Source organism: Rhodamnia argentea, chromosome 10, assembly GCF_020921035.1.
Source record: "Rhodamnia argentea isolate NSW1041297 chromosome 10, ASM2092103v1, whole genome shotgun sequence".
Taxonomy (NCBI): Eukaryota; Viridiplantae; Streptophyta; class Magnoliopsida; order Myrtales; family Myrtaceae; genus Rhodamnia; species Rhodamnia argentea.
In genome coordinates, this window is record NC_063159.1 from 10715632 (window position 1) to 10731812 (window position 16181).

A 16181-nucleotide genomic window follows, 5' to 3' on the forward strand; every position below is an offset into this window, starting at 1 on the left:
ACTGATTGTATTTGAGTGACTTGAGTATGATTGTAATCTTCATTATATCGCTTGATTTATAGTTAAATTATTTGCTGTCACACCTATCAAACCATGTAAATAAGACGTTCAATTTATTTTTGTGTTTATTTTATGATTTGATTGCTTTTTTCCACAACACAACCTAAGCAAAACCAAATCAAATCCACGTCTGTCTAATCTAATTTCTTCCACCTTCATCATCAATACAATATATAAAGTCATCACCATATTTTGTCATTCATATAGTCCTCATCGTTCGGTCTGTTTTACATTCACACGGGACATATACAGACATGATGGGGACTACAAGAAGTGGTCATGTCATCGGAGTTGGAACCACGATAATGTTCATGGTAATTTTAGTTTCGGGGCATGATTATGGAGGTGCATTGAGCAAAAGCAGTCTCTTCTTCTAAGGCCGGAGATCGGGCAAATTGCCTCCTTCCCGGAGATTGACTTGGAGGAAGGATTCTGGTCTCGGCGATGGTTTGCAAAACCACGTATGTTGATCCTCTCTTTCTCTTTCGCCCCGAGTAAATCAAGTTTAGCTACCACATATGCTCACACCCTGATTTTTTTTTTTTTTGTGATATAAAAAACCTCAAAGTATGCCCACTATAACTTGTTTACCCTAAACTTTTTCTTGTGACATAAAAAATTCCAAATTTGTAAGTATGTGAATCATTTAACTTCCGTCAATATTTCGTCGCATGATTTTTCAACCAAATAATACCATTTTACTTCACTTAAGTCACGTGAATGCCATGTTAACACCATTTACTTTCCTTACATCCACATAGGCATATTTTTAAAGGTGTTAATTGATGGGATGTTGACGGATGATACATGTGTCGCACAAGTGCAAATTTGTAATGGCATAGTTTGGGATTCTTGATAGCTTTTTTCCTTTTAAATATGATTTTGTCCCTTAATGTCCTGCTTTAGCCGGTTCGATTTTGGTAACCCCGGCTGTCTAACGTCCCCTATTAGTAACGAGCCATTCAATACCTACGAGATTAAGCTAACATGACCGTTGATAAATCATTCACACACAGATAAAAAGAATGATCAAGTAGAGTTTCCAGTAGGAATTGACATGAGTGTGTAAATCGAAACATCAAATTTGTTCAATTTGAATTCCTTTTATTAGAGAGAAGCAGAGAAAGGTTGGGCAAGATTCTATAATCCAATCCACTACCTTCTGATAAATCTAGCAACATGTTTACCATATATCGGTTGAAGTGTTTCCCTTCGGTTTGTGTCGCTTGTTGTAGACAAATATCCAATACAATCTGTCTCGCAGGTTGATTTAGTGGGCGGTTACTACGACGTAGGCGACAACGTCAAGTTCAACTTCCCAATGGCATGGTCCTCCACAATGCTCGCTTGGAGCGTATCTGAGTTCGGGAGTCAAATCGGTCCAGACCTCCCACACGCGCTCGACGCGATCCGATGGGCCACCGACTACTTCCTCAAGGCCACGAGCGTGCCCCGGGCTCGTATATGCGCAAGTCGGCAAACCTTACGGTGACCACAACTGCTGGGAGAGGGCCGAGGACATGGACACCGCTCGAACCCCTTATGTGGTGGGTGCTCAAGCACCCGGCTCGGAAGTTTCGGCCGAAATCGCCGCCGCTTCTTTGGTTTTTGGTTTGGTCGATGGTCGCTATTCTACCCTGCTGCTAAGTCGGGTTAAAACGGTAGACATAACGTTGATTCACTTTGCGTTCTGGTTGTCAAAGTATGCACATTAGTCAGAAAAATGATCTTATAAGGACATGTGATATATGTAACAGGTGCATGAGTTTGCGGATAAGTATAAGGGGTCGTACAACGACAGTCTTGGAAAATGGGTGTGCCCATTCTACTGTGATTTCAACGGTTATAAGGTAATGTCACAGTAAATTTTTCCATTATCCCCGAATTGTTTAAAGTGTAACCTATCAAACAGTTTTTGTTGCGCGGAACCAAGCGATCGAACAATAAAATAGAAATAGACAGAACAATAAAATAAATCGGACAGCAGATGTATGTAGTTCGATCGTAGAGACCTACGTCCACGGGGAGAGCAGCAACGAATTCCACTATAGATCAAACGATATACGGAGATTACAGACCAAACTCGAGTAACTCAAACACTCTCGGTGTTTCCCAAGCCCTAATTACATCCAAGAACACACACAGTGTTTAGCCCCAATTCTTCCGTTGACGCCTAAATTTTGATTAATCTATTTTTTGCATAAAAATTATAAAAAAATCATCTCACATATTTATTTTTAGCGTACATTGCATTGGCATATAATCGGGCAAGCAGAACACTTAATTTAGCATGCGTCTAGACTAGGCACGGGATGGAAAAATACACCGAGAAGATTTGAAACTTCAAGGACTGTATTGCAAATACTTAAAATTTCGTGGACTGTATTGCAAATACTTGGAACTTCAGGGATTGTATTGCAAATACCAAAAGAAGATGAAGAAGGGAAGATGATGAAGGGAAGATAATGAAAAGAAGATGAAGAAGGGAAGATGACGAAGGGAAGATAATGAAGGGAAGATGAAAATGGAAGGTGAAGAAATGAAGATGAAGAAGGGAAGATGAAAATGGAAGGTGAAGAAATGAAGATAAAGAAGAGAAGATGAAGATGGAAGGTGAAGAAATAAAGGTGAAGAATGAAGGATGAAGAACTTTGCCTATAAAAGAGAGAGCTCTTGAGAAGAGTTTTAGAAGGGAGAAGGTAGAGAGCTCTTGAGAAGAGAGTTTAAGAGGGGAGTAGAAGAGAATTGAGAGAATATTGAGAGAGTTTTTGAGAGAAATTTTTAGAGAGGAAAAAGAGAGTTCTTGAGAAAAATAGGAAGAGAAAATTTGAGAGTGAAGAAAAGAGTTTTAGTCAAGCATCATCTTCGACGAGTCCCGACACATATTTCGCCTCTCGCCACCCAACAACGTCATTGCTTGCCATTTTCGACGACAGCCGCGCTCTTCCAGCTCCGAGATCTTAAAGGGAACTATAACGTGTATGTGAGTAAGATTTTGTGTAATAGAAGGTAATCATTTCCATCTCGATCTACAAAAATGTAATCGTTTGGTTTGAACATTTGTTTGTTTATTTTAGACATGCCACATGTTCCAAATTTTAGAATTATTACATGTTAATTTATTTTTATAAATATTTGTGACTGGCTGCGTTTTCTTTCTTTCTAAATCACCCATGGTGTATATCGTACAAAGTTCAATGTTTTACATCCCCATAAAAAAGAAGAAAAAACCAAAAAAATTGCATCTTTGAATTTCAAGTAAAATCCATCAAAATTGCCAAATCAAATATTTTTCATGAAAATGGTACCGAAAGGGCGTTAGAGTAATCTAGCGTAACCAAATCCCCGAATTCAAAATCTCCGGTTCGCGGAAATAAGATAGTTTTCTCCCGCTATTTTATTTAGGTTTCTAATCAACCTACCGAAAATGATTAGTGGCGACTCCAAATTCAAAACACGTTGCATGTTAGTTATTTGAACCTTAAGTTGCGATTTGGTATGGACTTGGGAGAGTCCGAGTTAGGTTAGTTAATTAATTAACCCGATAATCCATTAGCCCGAAAATTAACCCGTTTATTTTTTAGGTCGCGACAACTTAGCGACTCCATTGGGGATCCAAAGAGGACTTAGGCCAGATAATTTCATGAAAATCACTTGATTTGGTAAACTTTGGTTGAATTCTCATTCTTAGGTGTTAAATGTTTTTGCAGATTGGGAGTTATAAGGGGAGGAGTGATCGGCTAACCCTTTGTTTTGCAGGCTTGGTGAATTGAAATTGTGATTTAACTTTTGAATCATTGAAGCGGTGTTTGCCTTTAATTGTTGTGCATGATTTATCGTATTTGCACTACATCGCACACAACCCGTGACCGGACCCGGGTCACACTAATAGTTTTAAGATGGTATTTAGATGGTTCTTTAACCTTGGTGGTAAGGTTTCGCTAAAGGTTATCCCATCTGGATCCCGAATTTTTTTTCAAAAAATGGCTCAAGGGTCGTTCTCATACACGTGAGGCTACGATGCATGAGAATCGCCCTTGTCGACCGAACCAAGCCGAAGTGATTGGACCCGACTAGTCATGACTATTGTACGCGAAGTTGCGACTAGTCATGATGATTGCGCGTGAGGCTGCGACATGTCGTTTCGTTCATCATTTCACTTTGCAAAAGCCTTTTGGATAGATAAAATAAGATTTAAACTCACAATTCATGCGCATGTCTTTGTGATTGGCATTTTCTTCGTATGAGAGGTAATTTCTCGTCTCTTGTACCCTGTTATCTCATTTTTATTTTGGGCCGGTCCATGGTTTAGGTTGATTGTTTAGAAGTTTCATTGTCTTATTTCCAATTTCGCATTTTGCTTTCATAGCTTTTACAATTTCATCAGTTGTCCTCAATTCTGATTTGGCTTATTCCTGTTGTGCGATTTTTACTAAATTCTACGATCGAGCTTTGAGTAAGTGCCAAACACGAAAGTTGTAGACCTATGTTTCAACTAATATCTTGCAAAATTTCAGAATTAAATTCATAATTTAAGATGGCCCTTCGTTTTTTCAACAACATGCGGTTATAACAGTTTTCTGAACATGATTTTTTTGGAAAGACACATCAAACTGATTTGATCCGCGCATTTCTAGTCTGATTGGCCAACATAAAAGTTGTTCATCATCTTCTCAACTACAAGCTCGTAAAATTTGGACACGTTTTGACCAACGTACGAATTAATACGAATTTTTTCGTAAAAGCGGACAAACTGAAAATTACATGTTTCAATCCTTTAGTCATAATCACTTTGTTCGTTTGAGTCTAAAGGGATGTCATGGGCCGGCTCACTATTCTTGCTCCCTGTACTCATTTTGGGTTTGTTACTGCGTACAGGTAATTTATCACGGATCCTCCACATATTACTCGATCGATCGCGAAGAGGATGGCCGACATTAACACCGCCGTTAGTGCTGCCCTAGACGAGAAACTTGGCTCCTTGACCGAGCGCTTTGAAGGGATGATGTCCCGAAAGATGGAAGAAATGATGGCCACCTTCACCGCCAAACTTCAATCATCCGTCGTCAATCCAGCCACTTCCCAATCAAGAATACAGGCCATACCAACCTTCCGCTGGTGGTTCTAGCAGCAGACCGGTTGATCATCCCTACAAGTTCCCGAGCAACGGCAGAAGCTCAAGCTCAAGGAGTCGGACCGCTCACGGCGAAAACAAATTCGGAGCTGAAGGACCTCCCGAGTTGTGATTCGAAGCAAGTGATTATGGATCCTTGAACAACGATCGTTGGTGTATGATCCAAGATAAAATCAGTCGATCATTGGAATGGCCAGAAAGAGAGGCCTGTAGCAAATCAATTTGTGGACGACGCCCCGGAACGCCCGCAAAGAGAGATTCTAAATAGCCTTACTTGGGAGAATACGAGTAAAAGACCAAGCGAGCTCAAAGATGGGTAACTCCGTATCGTCCCAATTGGCTCTCGGTCATTTCAAACTCTAATTTAATCTTATTTTATTCTCGACAGGGGATTGCCAACTGTTTTGAGAACAATATAGCAAAAAGCGAACCAACCGTGGACGCCAACATCACCAGACCCTAGTGGTTGGGGGAATGACAGTGGTCCGAGGCATCTCGGGTTCGATCCTAGGATTTGGCGTCAATGTACAAAGATTAATAAAAATCTTTTTACTTCGCGGTTCAATGCCGATTGAAGCTCAGCCCGGATGGTTACAAAACCGGAGAGATAACATCACGGACATACAATCCAATCCGGATGAGTTGATCCTTTCAATTCAAAGTTCACAAGAAATTCGTACAAGGGTAAAGCGGTATCGTTTCAACTCGTTTAGAACATGAGAACGTACATTGATGCTTTCCCTTTTGATTTTTACGGGGGTCACTGCCTTTCCGGATACGGAAGTATCCCTTCTCCCCGAGAAATTAATGAAATGAGAAATTCCCGGAGCCTTTGACAATCTCATGTCTCGAACCAAATAATGAAGTTTTGCAACTCATTTGCATGAGCAGGGGCAACTCACGATCCACGCCCCTAAGAAGTTTCTTATGTGCTTGCAAATTCTATCCACCAAGATAAAAAGTTGCTGCATTTTATATGCTCGAAAACACTCATACATTGCATAGTTTGTGCATGATTGTTCCTCATGTTTAATTTATCAACTCTGAATAAGGAACATGAACTACATAAGATACACCAAATGTATGGAATGGGGCAAGACAGGGATGATGAAAGGCAATCTTTTTCCAAACACGTCCCATTTTTTCAGGCGAGTTGAACGGTGGCTAAGTTCCGCATTCCCCGAGGTAAAGAGTTTTCTCGCGAAAGGTACGTTAGCCGAAATGACAGAGGCATTCAATTCTCTATCCCAAACACTACAGGTGATCCATTGATTACCCCTTTTGAGCGGTGGTTTCATTTCTTTACCCCTGTCAAGAACCACCCCACATCGGGGTCCAGACGAGTTAATTCCAGCGGCAACACGAGGTAAATGGTTAGAAATTTTCTTGCTGGGACTAACATTAATCTTCGGGTGTTTCTTTGCATTTATACTCGAATTTTAATTCAAGTGCCTTAGGATGATGAAGAGCATTCACTTCTCTATCCTATACACTTCATTCTTTGCATAGCCCACTTGAGCCTGCAAATTCATTTCTTAAACCCTTGTTGGTGATCATTTGCTCATTCCAAAGACGAAGATAGCATTTTCCCAAGGATTAGAATTGGAGATGGTCGGGTCAACAGACAATTCCCGAATGGACTCATTTCTTGTATGCTAGATTTTTTATGTTTACATAATTTTTCTTTGTAAATGTTTATGTTTATTGTAATTCCTGGTTCAAAATCATGGGATTGTAAAAAAAAGGAGAGGCAAACTCAGCTTAAAGGAGAAGGGCCCGCTCTCAAAAAAAAAAAAAAAAAAAAAAAAAAAGCAAAATAAAGAGATGTCGAAGAGCTCTCAAAGAAAAAGGAAAAGAAATCTCTTCTAAAAAAAAAGAAGAAAAAAAGAAAAATGAGAGTCGGGAGTAAGAAAAGCAAAGGCCGATCTCATACGAAAATTTCAAGCATAGGAAAAGCAAAGTGCCTACCAAAAGTAAGGCCAATGCACATTCATTTGTAAAGTACTTCTGAATTTTGAATGTACGTTTTTGCCTGTTAAGTTGTAAATTCCATGTACATGTTTGCATTGTGTCTCTTGCAAATCCTTGACAGACACTTGTTATGAAGAAGACTCCCCAAGAAATCGGTTTGCAAAGTGCAATTTTCAAGAGAAATCTACCATCCCTCATTCAATGATGGTATTCTTTCGAAGACATTTCAGGAAGACCAAGATCGGTGACTAGTCGGCGATGATCACCAACGTCAAGCCCCTTCTCATTTAATTTCGAGCCAAAACGAGCCTTTTCGTTCCTCGGTCCCCAATCCTAGCCTACGTTATAACCCTCCAAAGTCTCTTCCGATTAGGGCACTTGAGTTAACGTAGAGTTAAATGATTTTAAGCATCACTCGAAGAAGTTCGAGCAAGATTATTTCTCTCTCATTTTTGCGGGATTCTTGACTTGTAAATCCGGAGCAAATGATGAAGAAATTCATTTCAAAGACCTTGACTCAACCGGAGTCCCCTTTGTAAACCTTTGACCTAGCCCTCATTACGGTCCTAATCAAGACCTCCAGATCGGCTCGGTTGTATCAATTGCGAGATTACTTGGATCCTTATCGAATGCGATGATGGAAAGATTGAGTGATTTCTCTTGAATCCTGCAGACAGGATAAATAGCTTTTCTCGAGAGTGAGAGAAAGCCCTTTCGGACCGAAGTCCCCCATTCAGCTCACATTCGAGGTATTCGTAATGTGAGAACCTCCCTGGACAAAATTGGTAATGCAAACTTGATGTAATGGTTATGCATGAACCATAGTATGAGTGATTGCATTATACTCATTGTTGAATATGTTTGTGTGTGTTACCTATGACATTCTATGATAGGTAATACATTCCCGATGTTCGAGTTCCCTCCCAAGGTCTCGAAATTCATCCAAGGATTATTGAATGAGCAAGTTTTGCTGGCAAATGCCTACCGGTACGATACAAACAATCCGCCGTTCCTTGATTAATCGTTTGGAGAACCCGGGTAAGTTTTCCGAACCCCTTTTCAAATTAACAACTCTTCTCATGATAGTTGTTATGATTCAATTCGAGCAATATGCCCCTTTTGTACTTATCGATTCCATTCGATGGTGCTCCTATCAAATATTGTTCAATTCGGGCAATATGCCTCTTCGTCAAGTCGTGTAGACATATGCACCGGCGATCTTGACATCTTTTCAAATCATAACGACGTAGCTCTTATGGTTTCAATCTCGGGACGTGAAGACATATGCACCGGCGATCTTGACATCTTATCAAATCATAACGACGTAACTCTTATGGTTTCAATCTCGGGATGTGAAGACATATGCACTGGCGATCTTGACATCTTATCAAATCATAACGACGTAGCTCTTATGGTTTCAATCTCGGGACGTGAAGACATATGCACTGGCGATCTTGACATCTCTTCAAATCATAACGACGTAGCTCTTATGATTTCGGTATCGAATCACGAAGACGTATGCACCGGTGATCTTGACCTTTAGTCGGCTCATAATGACATAGCTCTTATGATTTTCGGCTCCTTTATCAAATCATGAAGACATAAGCACCCATATTTTTGATCCAAACCAAATCATAACGACGTAGCTCTTATGATTTTGGTTCCCCTTTATCGAATCGTGAAGACATATGCACTTGGCGATTTCGACATTTAATCAACTCACAACGACGTAGCTCTTGTGAACTTGATCCCACTTCTTTCGACTCACAACGACGTAGCTCTTGTGATCTCAAACGACACACATATCTTGCGCTGTCTTGCATTAGGGAGAAGTCTCCGATAACAGATAGGCCAAATACCTTAAAATCCTTGCATCCGCAAAAAGAAACTTGGAAATTAAGAGAACCATTAGCTTACGAGAAATTTGGTAAAACAGGTATTCTTGTATGCGATCCATGTGCATGTTTCTCTAACATGGAAAAGAGGAATTATGACACATGTTATTTACAGTCTTGCATATCATGCATCACTTCATTACATTAAAAAAAAATGGGATTAAAACTCCCGCCAAAAAAGTTCATCCATAATTTGCACTATCAAAATTTAGGATTCAATTTTGTCTTTGAGCGGAACCTCTACGAGCCTCCACTCAAAGAGGGGCAGCTGTTGACGCCTAAATTTTGATTAATCTATTTTTTGCATAAAAATTATAAAAAAATCATCTCACATATTTATTTTTAGCGTACATTGCATTGGCATATAATCGGGCAAGCGGAACACTTAATTTAGCATGCGTCTAGACTAGGCACGGGATGGAAAAATACACCGAGAAGATTTGAAACTTCAAGGACTGTATTGCAAATACTTAAAATTTCGGGGATCGTATTGCAAATACTTGGAACTTCAGGGATTGTATTGCAAATACCAAAAGAAGATGAAGAAGGGAAGATGATGAAGGGAAGATAATGAAAAGAAGATGAAGAAGGGAAGATGATGAAGGGAAGATAATGAAGGGAAGATGAAAATGGAAGGTGAAGAAATGAAGATGAAGAAGGGAAGATGAAAATGGAAGGTGAAGAAATGAAGATAAAGAAGAGAAGATGAAGATGGAAGGTGAAGAAATAAAGGTGAAGAATGAAGGATGAAGAACTTTGCCTATAAAAGAGAGAGCTCTTGAGAAGAGTTTTAGAAGGGAGAAGGTAGAGAGCTCTTGAGAAGAGAGTTTAAGAGGGGAGTAGAAGAGAATTGAGAGAATATTGAGAGAGTTTTTGAGAGAAATTTTTAGAGAGGAAAAGAGAGTTCTTGAGAAAAATAGGAAGAGAAAATTTGAGAGTGAAGAAAAGAGTTTTAGTCAAGCATCATCTTCGACGAGTCCCGACACATATTTCGCCTCTCGCCACCCAACAACGTCATTGCTTGCCATTTTCGACGACACCCGCGCTCTTCCAGCTCCGAGATCTTAAAGGGAACTATAACGTGTATGTGAGTAAGATTTTGTGTAATAGAAGGTAATCATTTCCATCTCGATCTACAAAAATGTAATCGTTTGGTTTGAACATTTGTTTGTTTATTTTAGACATGCCACATGTTCCAAATTTTAGAATTATTACATGTTAATTTATTTTTATAAATATTTGTGACTCGGCTGCGTTTTCTTTCTTTCTAAATCACCCATGGTGTATATCGTACAAAGTTCAATGTTTTACATCCCCATAAAAAAGAAGAAAAAACCAAAAAAATTGCATCTTTGAATTTCAAGTAAAATCCATCAAAATTGCCAAATCAAATATTTTTCATGAAAATGGTACCGAAAGGGCGTTAGAGTAATCTAGCGTAACCAAATCCCCGAATTCAAAATCTCTGGTTCGCGGAAATAAGATAGTTTTCTCCCGCTATTTTATTTAGGTTTCTAATCAACCTACCGAAAATGATTAGTGGCGACTCCAAATTCAAAACACGTTGCATGTTAGTTATTTGAACCTTAAGTTGCGATTTGGTATGGACTTGGGAGAGTCCGAGTTAGGTTAGTTAATTAATTAACCTGATAATCCATTAGCCCGAAAATTAACCCGTTTATTTTTTAGGTCGCGACATCTTCGCGAATTAATCTTTCATTATTGTAAAGGAATTACATATATATTCTTACCACAAGTATTTCTCGGCTAGAACACATAGTCATGAAATTCTCGAAGAAAACAATTGTCTCGCACAGAGTTGATCTTGCGACAAAATTTCTTCAAGTTGGATGCAACGTCAACGAAACTTACGAGGACTCCTCTGCACTTCTTTGGATAACAAGCACTCGCACAGAAGCGGCACTTCAGTCTTCTTTCTAAGAATCATCCCTATATATATAAGCGAATAAAAAACTTTTTTTTTTCTCTTTTGCAGAGATTCCCACTAAAAGTTGGCATCTCTCATTTCCTCTTTCATTTATTTTAAGTCCACGTCCGAATTAGCTCAGAAATTTCAAACAAACTTTATCCAATCTTGATCGCACCTTCAAAATAATATCCGTTATTTTTAAGACAACTTTCACAATCAAGATAGATTTTCGCTTTGGGCTTAAATTCGAGACATATCATAACAGTTTTAATTTCGAAAGGCTCGCTTCAAAATTACCGGACAAATTGATTTGGGCAGCATCATGGTTATTCATGGTGACCAAGGCACAAAATTACTGGAATTATGTCGTGGCAAACATCCCTCGTCTGGACTACTATAAGTTCAAAACCATCAACTCCCTTCCTAATACAGGCGGTGGCTTTGCCGAGTTCGGGTGGGACGCCAAGCATGCTGGTATCAATGCCCTAGCTTCCAAGGTCGTCGGTTTAAATCTTCACTTCGTTGCGGCTATTAAAATTCACTCAGGGACAAGCTCCTTGTATTTCATTCTTATGCATTACTTTTGCTTCCCACTGTTTGAGCAGCAGGTTGTCATGAAGGACAGTCACTATACCGATATTTTCGTGCTCAATGCCGAGAAGTTTGTGTGCTCAGTTTTGCCTGAATCGCCGATCAAATCCGTCACCTACACTCCTGGTATTTTTTGTACTTCAGGCTCACGTTTCTCTCTCTAATTTCTGCTAATCTAGTTTTTAGAGGACAAGTAATGACTTCGCATTTAGAAAACGCTGCTGAATTCTTGAGAGAGCAACTGTCGCTTAATGTGTCAACTAATTCAGGGGGACTCCTTGTCAAACCAGGAGGGAGCAACTTGCAGCACGCCACAGCTCTCTCCTTTCTTCTTATCGTCTATGCGCTCTACCTGAACCTTGCCAAGCGGTTCGTTCGATGCGGCGATGTAAAGGCCACTCCGGCCATGCTCATTCAAGTAGCTAGAGGCCAGGCACATCTCACGCTCTTTAGTACTATTGCAGGTTGCAATTGAACCAAACCGTCTGATGTCATAGGACTAGTGCACATGATCGTCGACTATGAATGCCGTAGTTCATGGCTCGTTATTTAGCACAAGAAGGAAAATCATTGAAGTAATCGGCAAGCTTAACAGAGAATGACAAAATCGAAGATCAGAAAGAGAGTAATTTGAGGAAGATTCATTATATTAGGCTCTGGTGCTTCTATTTTGTTGGCGGACTATATATTAGGAAGCAACCCAATGAAGATGTCGTACATGGTGGGATACGGCGGGAAATTCCCTCGGAGGATCCATCATAGAGTCTCTTCCTTGCCGTCCCTAGATCGACACAGGCAACATATCGGTTGCAAGGACGGAACGCCGTACTTCGAGAGCAGCAGCCCGAATCCGAACCTGCTGATCGGGGCTGTCGTTGGAGGGCCGGACATCGAGGATCGGTGCAATGATTCTCGAGCCGATTTTGTACACTCAGAGCCGACCACGTATATCAATGCTCCTCTTGCTGGTGTGCTGGCTTTCTTCAAAGGGAATCCAAAGCCATAGACATTTTTCTTTTTGGGTCTGTAAATCCATAGACATTGAAATTGCAGAGAAATAAAACAAGAATTTGCATAAGGAACTCATCAACATTTCCCCTGAAATTCAGATTCCTTTATCTTCACCTTTTCGTTTTTTCAGATCAACTCGGTCACATGCGTTGTACATAAATATAGCTCTAGACCGACGTGCAGGGGTGAGAAGTATTGTCATAGTCCAACTATAATATCTTTGCCACAGACTATCGTGTTAGACATTCATCTATTTCAATCATGTATACTTCATAGAAAAAAGGATATATCAAAAACACATAAATGAACTCGGAGTGTCAAATAAATAAACTTAATGCAATCATAATACAATATCATTAATAATTTCCAATAACATCCATCATTTTTGTATGTTCATTAAATATTGTGAGCGGCAGTCCTTTTGTTAAGAGATCTAGTAATCATAAGGTTGGTGTTAATATGCTCAATTGACACTCTATTTCTGAATTTCTTCTTTAACAGATAAGTATTTAATGTCCATATGTTTAGCACCAATTGCGCTTGTCGTGCTATTGCTAACTTGTGAACTTTGTTAATATTCCATATTTGGATGCACAATTTGGAAGGGGAACAAGCTAAACAACGAGGGTAGATGCCATTAATACTCATTAAACTTTGGTCCAAGTTGGAGGGGCTAGATTTACCATTTAAGGACTAGATTTGCCATTTGCAATATGTACCCGATACAAACCTGAATTTGAACTAATTCAAAGTTTTTGGGCTAGATTGAACATGTAAGAATAGTTTAAGGATTATACTGCGTAAATTAAAAATCTGAAAATGACATTGCAAATTGTTGCGACATTTACAGTTTCTTTTTCAAGCTAGTTTATCGAACAAGAAACTGTATGAGCAGCATGAAGCAAGGGAGGCGACCAAATCACCCCCGCCTTTTCTTGAACATTGAAAATGCATTCTCAATGGATTTACATATAATCAAAGTGGTCTCTAATCTCTATCTAGGTTTTCGACAACAAAAAAAAATTCCGTCTCGGATCATTCTTGTCCAATAACTTATATTTGGTAGGCAAATTTCTTGCTGCCAGTTGAATTTGTTCATGAGCATAATTGGGTTTAGTATCCATCAGATCAGTTTAACCAAGTCATCAGCCGAGGACCTTTTCACAAGGAAATCACCAAATCTGTGTCGGAGTGAAATCGGGATACGCAGCTTTTATATAACAATAACTAAGCTGTGTTTTGTGTGGGAAAATCGTCTAAAAGGTCATAAACCTAATGTACGGTTGTCAATTCAATTCTAAACTTTTCAATTGCTTCAATTTAGTTCCATGCCTTTTGACAACTTATCAATTATAGTCATTCCAATTAATTTTAGCCAAAAATTACCGTCGTGGTGGTCTAGTCAGCGCAGACCCTCCAACGTGGCAAGTCGACGCTAACAAGGATATTTTTGTTTTCTTAAAATTTTTCTAAATCTTTATAAAAATTTTGAGTTTTTTTCTTTTCTTCTATTTTTTCTTCTTCCTCCCCACTTGCTAGTCCTCGACAATGGCCGGTGATTGGCCACAGACGAGGGCCGACGAGCTGGCGATGGTCGAGCCTCACACTCCACACCGGCCATTGTCAAGGCTTGATGACTGGCTAGGGGAAGAAGGAAAGAAAAACAGCAAAAAATTAAAAATTAAAAAATATAAAAAATTGTCCACGTAAGCGCTGTCTGTGCTATATAGGAAGGTTGACGTTCACTTCGACAATTTTTAGCTAAAATTGGCAAGTCGTCAAAAAAGGGCTAAAGTAACAAATCATTAAAATGTTTATAATTAAATTGGCACAATTGAAATGCTTAGGATTAATTAGCATAGTTGAAAAGTTTATGATTGAATTGAACGTCGTATAATAAGTTTAAAACTTTTTCGACAATTTTCCTTGTTTCGTGAGCTCGAGTCATGTCTGTTTCGATGTGAAGACAACAAAATGTATAAGGGTTATATATCATGCACAATAAAGATACGTGCTTATGTATCATCTTGTGATTTGGAGTCATATGCTTTAATAATATGCGAAAACGACAAAAGTTGTCGAGGCTACGCATGACTCATAAGTTTAGTTTTGGTAGCTAAGATAAAAGTCAGAATAATGTGTTTGGTTTTTGTTCACAATAAGGTTGGATATAATAGGGATATATTCTGGATAAAAATATTAAATGTGGAGGTGGGATAATGAGGGTGTGATTTCTTATGTCATGGTTTAAAAGCTAATTTTGGTCCAATAACAAAGTTCTCCACTTCAAGGGAAAAATAAAAATTAATAAGTAAATAAAAATGAAGTAGAAAAACTCTAAACTTAGGTTTTTGTTTGTTTTGTGGAAAAAATTTTCCGGGAAAATGTTTTCTGAGTTTTTCGGTGTTTGGTTCATGAAAAATAAGCTAATCATGAAAAATATTTTTCACCCATGAAAAATACTTTCAAAAGTGGGAAAATGTTTCCTCATTTTTCCTCTCTCCACTCCTCCACATTCATTTTCTTTTAATAATTTTTTATTTTTATTTTTATTTTTATTTTATTTCTTTTTATCTTCAAGTTTTTTTCAATTTTTTTATTTAATTTTTAATGTTTAATTGTTTAATTTTTTTCTTCCTCTGCCGATCGCTGGCCATGGTGATAGTGGATGACCAGCTACAAGTGAGGCTCGCCTCGACTGTCGAAATCTAGCGAGTTCGAGCCTCACCAACTGGTGGTGTGGTTTGGTGGCCAGTTACAAGCCAAAGAAGAAAGAAAAAATAAAAATAAAAAAGGAAAAAAAAAGGTAAAAGAAACATAATAAAAAATCAAAATTTTAAAAAATTATTAAAAGGCATGTACGGTGGAAATTGATTGTCCTTACCAAACGACAAAAAATATTCTTCAATTCATTTTCAAGTTTCAGCCAAACATATAAAAATGACATCATTTTATTGGAAAACGACTTCTTAATAAATATTTTCTAGAAACGCCACATTTTCGACGAAACAAATGGAGTCTTAAATGAGAAAATTCAAAGATATTTACAATTCTCGAAGAATGAGGGGCAAAGAGATTTAAAAAAAAAAACCCTCTTCTTCTCTTCATCCGTAAGTTTGATTCATGTTGAAATTTCACAACTCTTCAGTAACTCTTTGATTCATGTCGAAGCTCCCAAAAACGATGAGAGAATCAAAGCTCCTTCCCTTCCGTGATTCTTTTGTTGACATCGAAACTTCAAAAATGGTGAGGGAGTCGAAGTCCTATACTTTTCGGAATCGCGAAGGTGGATGATCATGTTTTCTCTCTCTTACTAGATTTGACATTTGCTAGCTTATCTATCTTGTCCATATTGCCTATCTTGTCGATATTGCCGTAGCCCGTTTACAATTTTCGTTAAATGCTGCAATGAGTTTCTTTATTGTTGAAGATTTTTTTTATTGAATATTGTTGAAGATTTAGATGGTACAATAATCACGCATTTATTGACTTGACGGAGGTCGTCTCCGTTTCTGCATTTGTGGCTTCTTTGTTTATGAACCTTATAGATTCTTACCAACTCTTTACGTGCGTTTTCGAGTTCATTTAT

The 16181-nt window shown here is 38.6% G+C and overlaps 1 pseudogene; it reads left to right on the forward strand.

The window, feature by feature from the left end:
* The first annotated feature begins 317 nt into the window (after positions 1-317).
* Positions 318-12587, forward strand: LOC115742709 (annotated as a pseudogene).
* The last annotated feature ends 3594 nt before the right edge of the window (positions 12588-16181 follow it).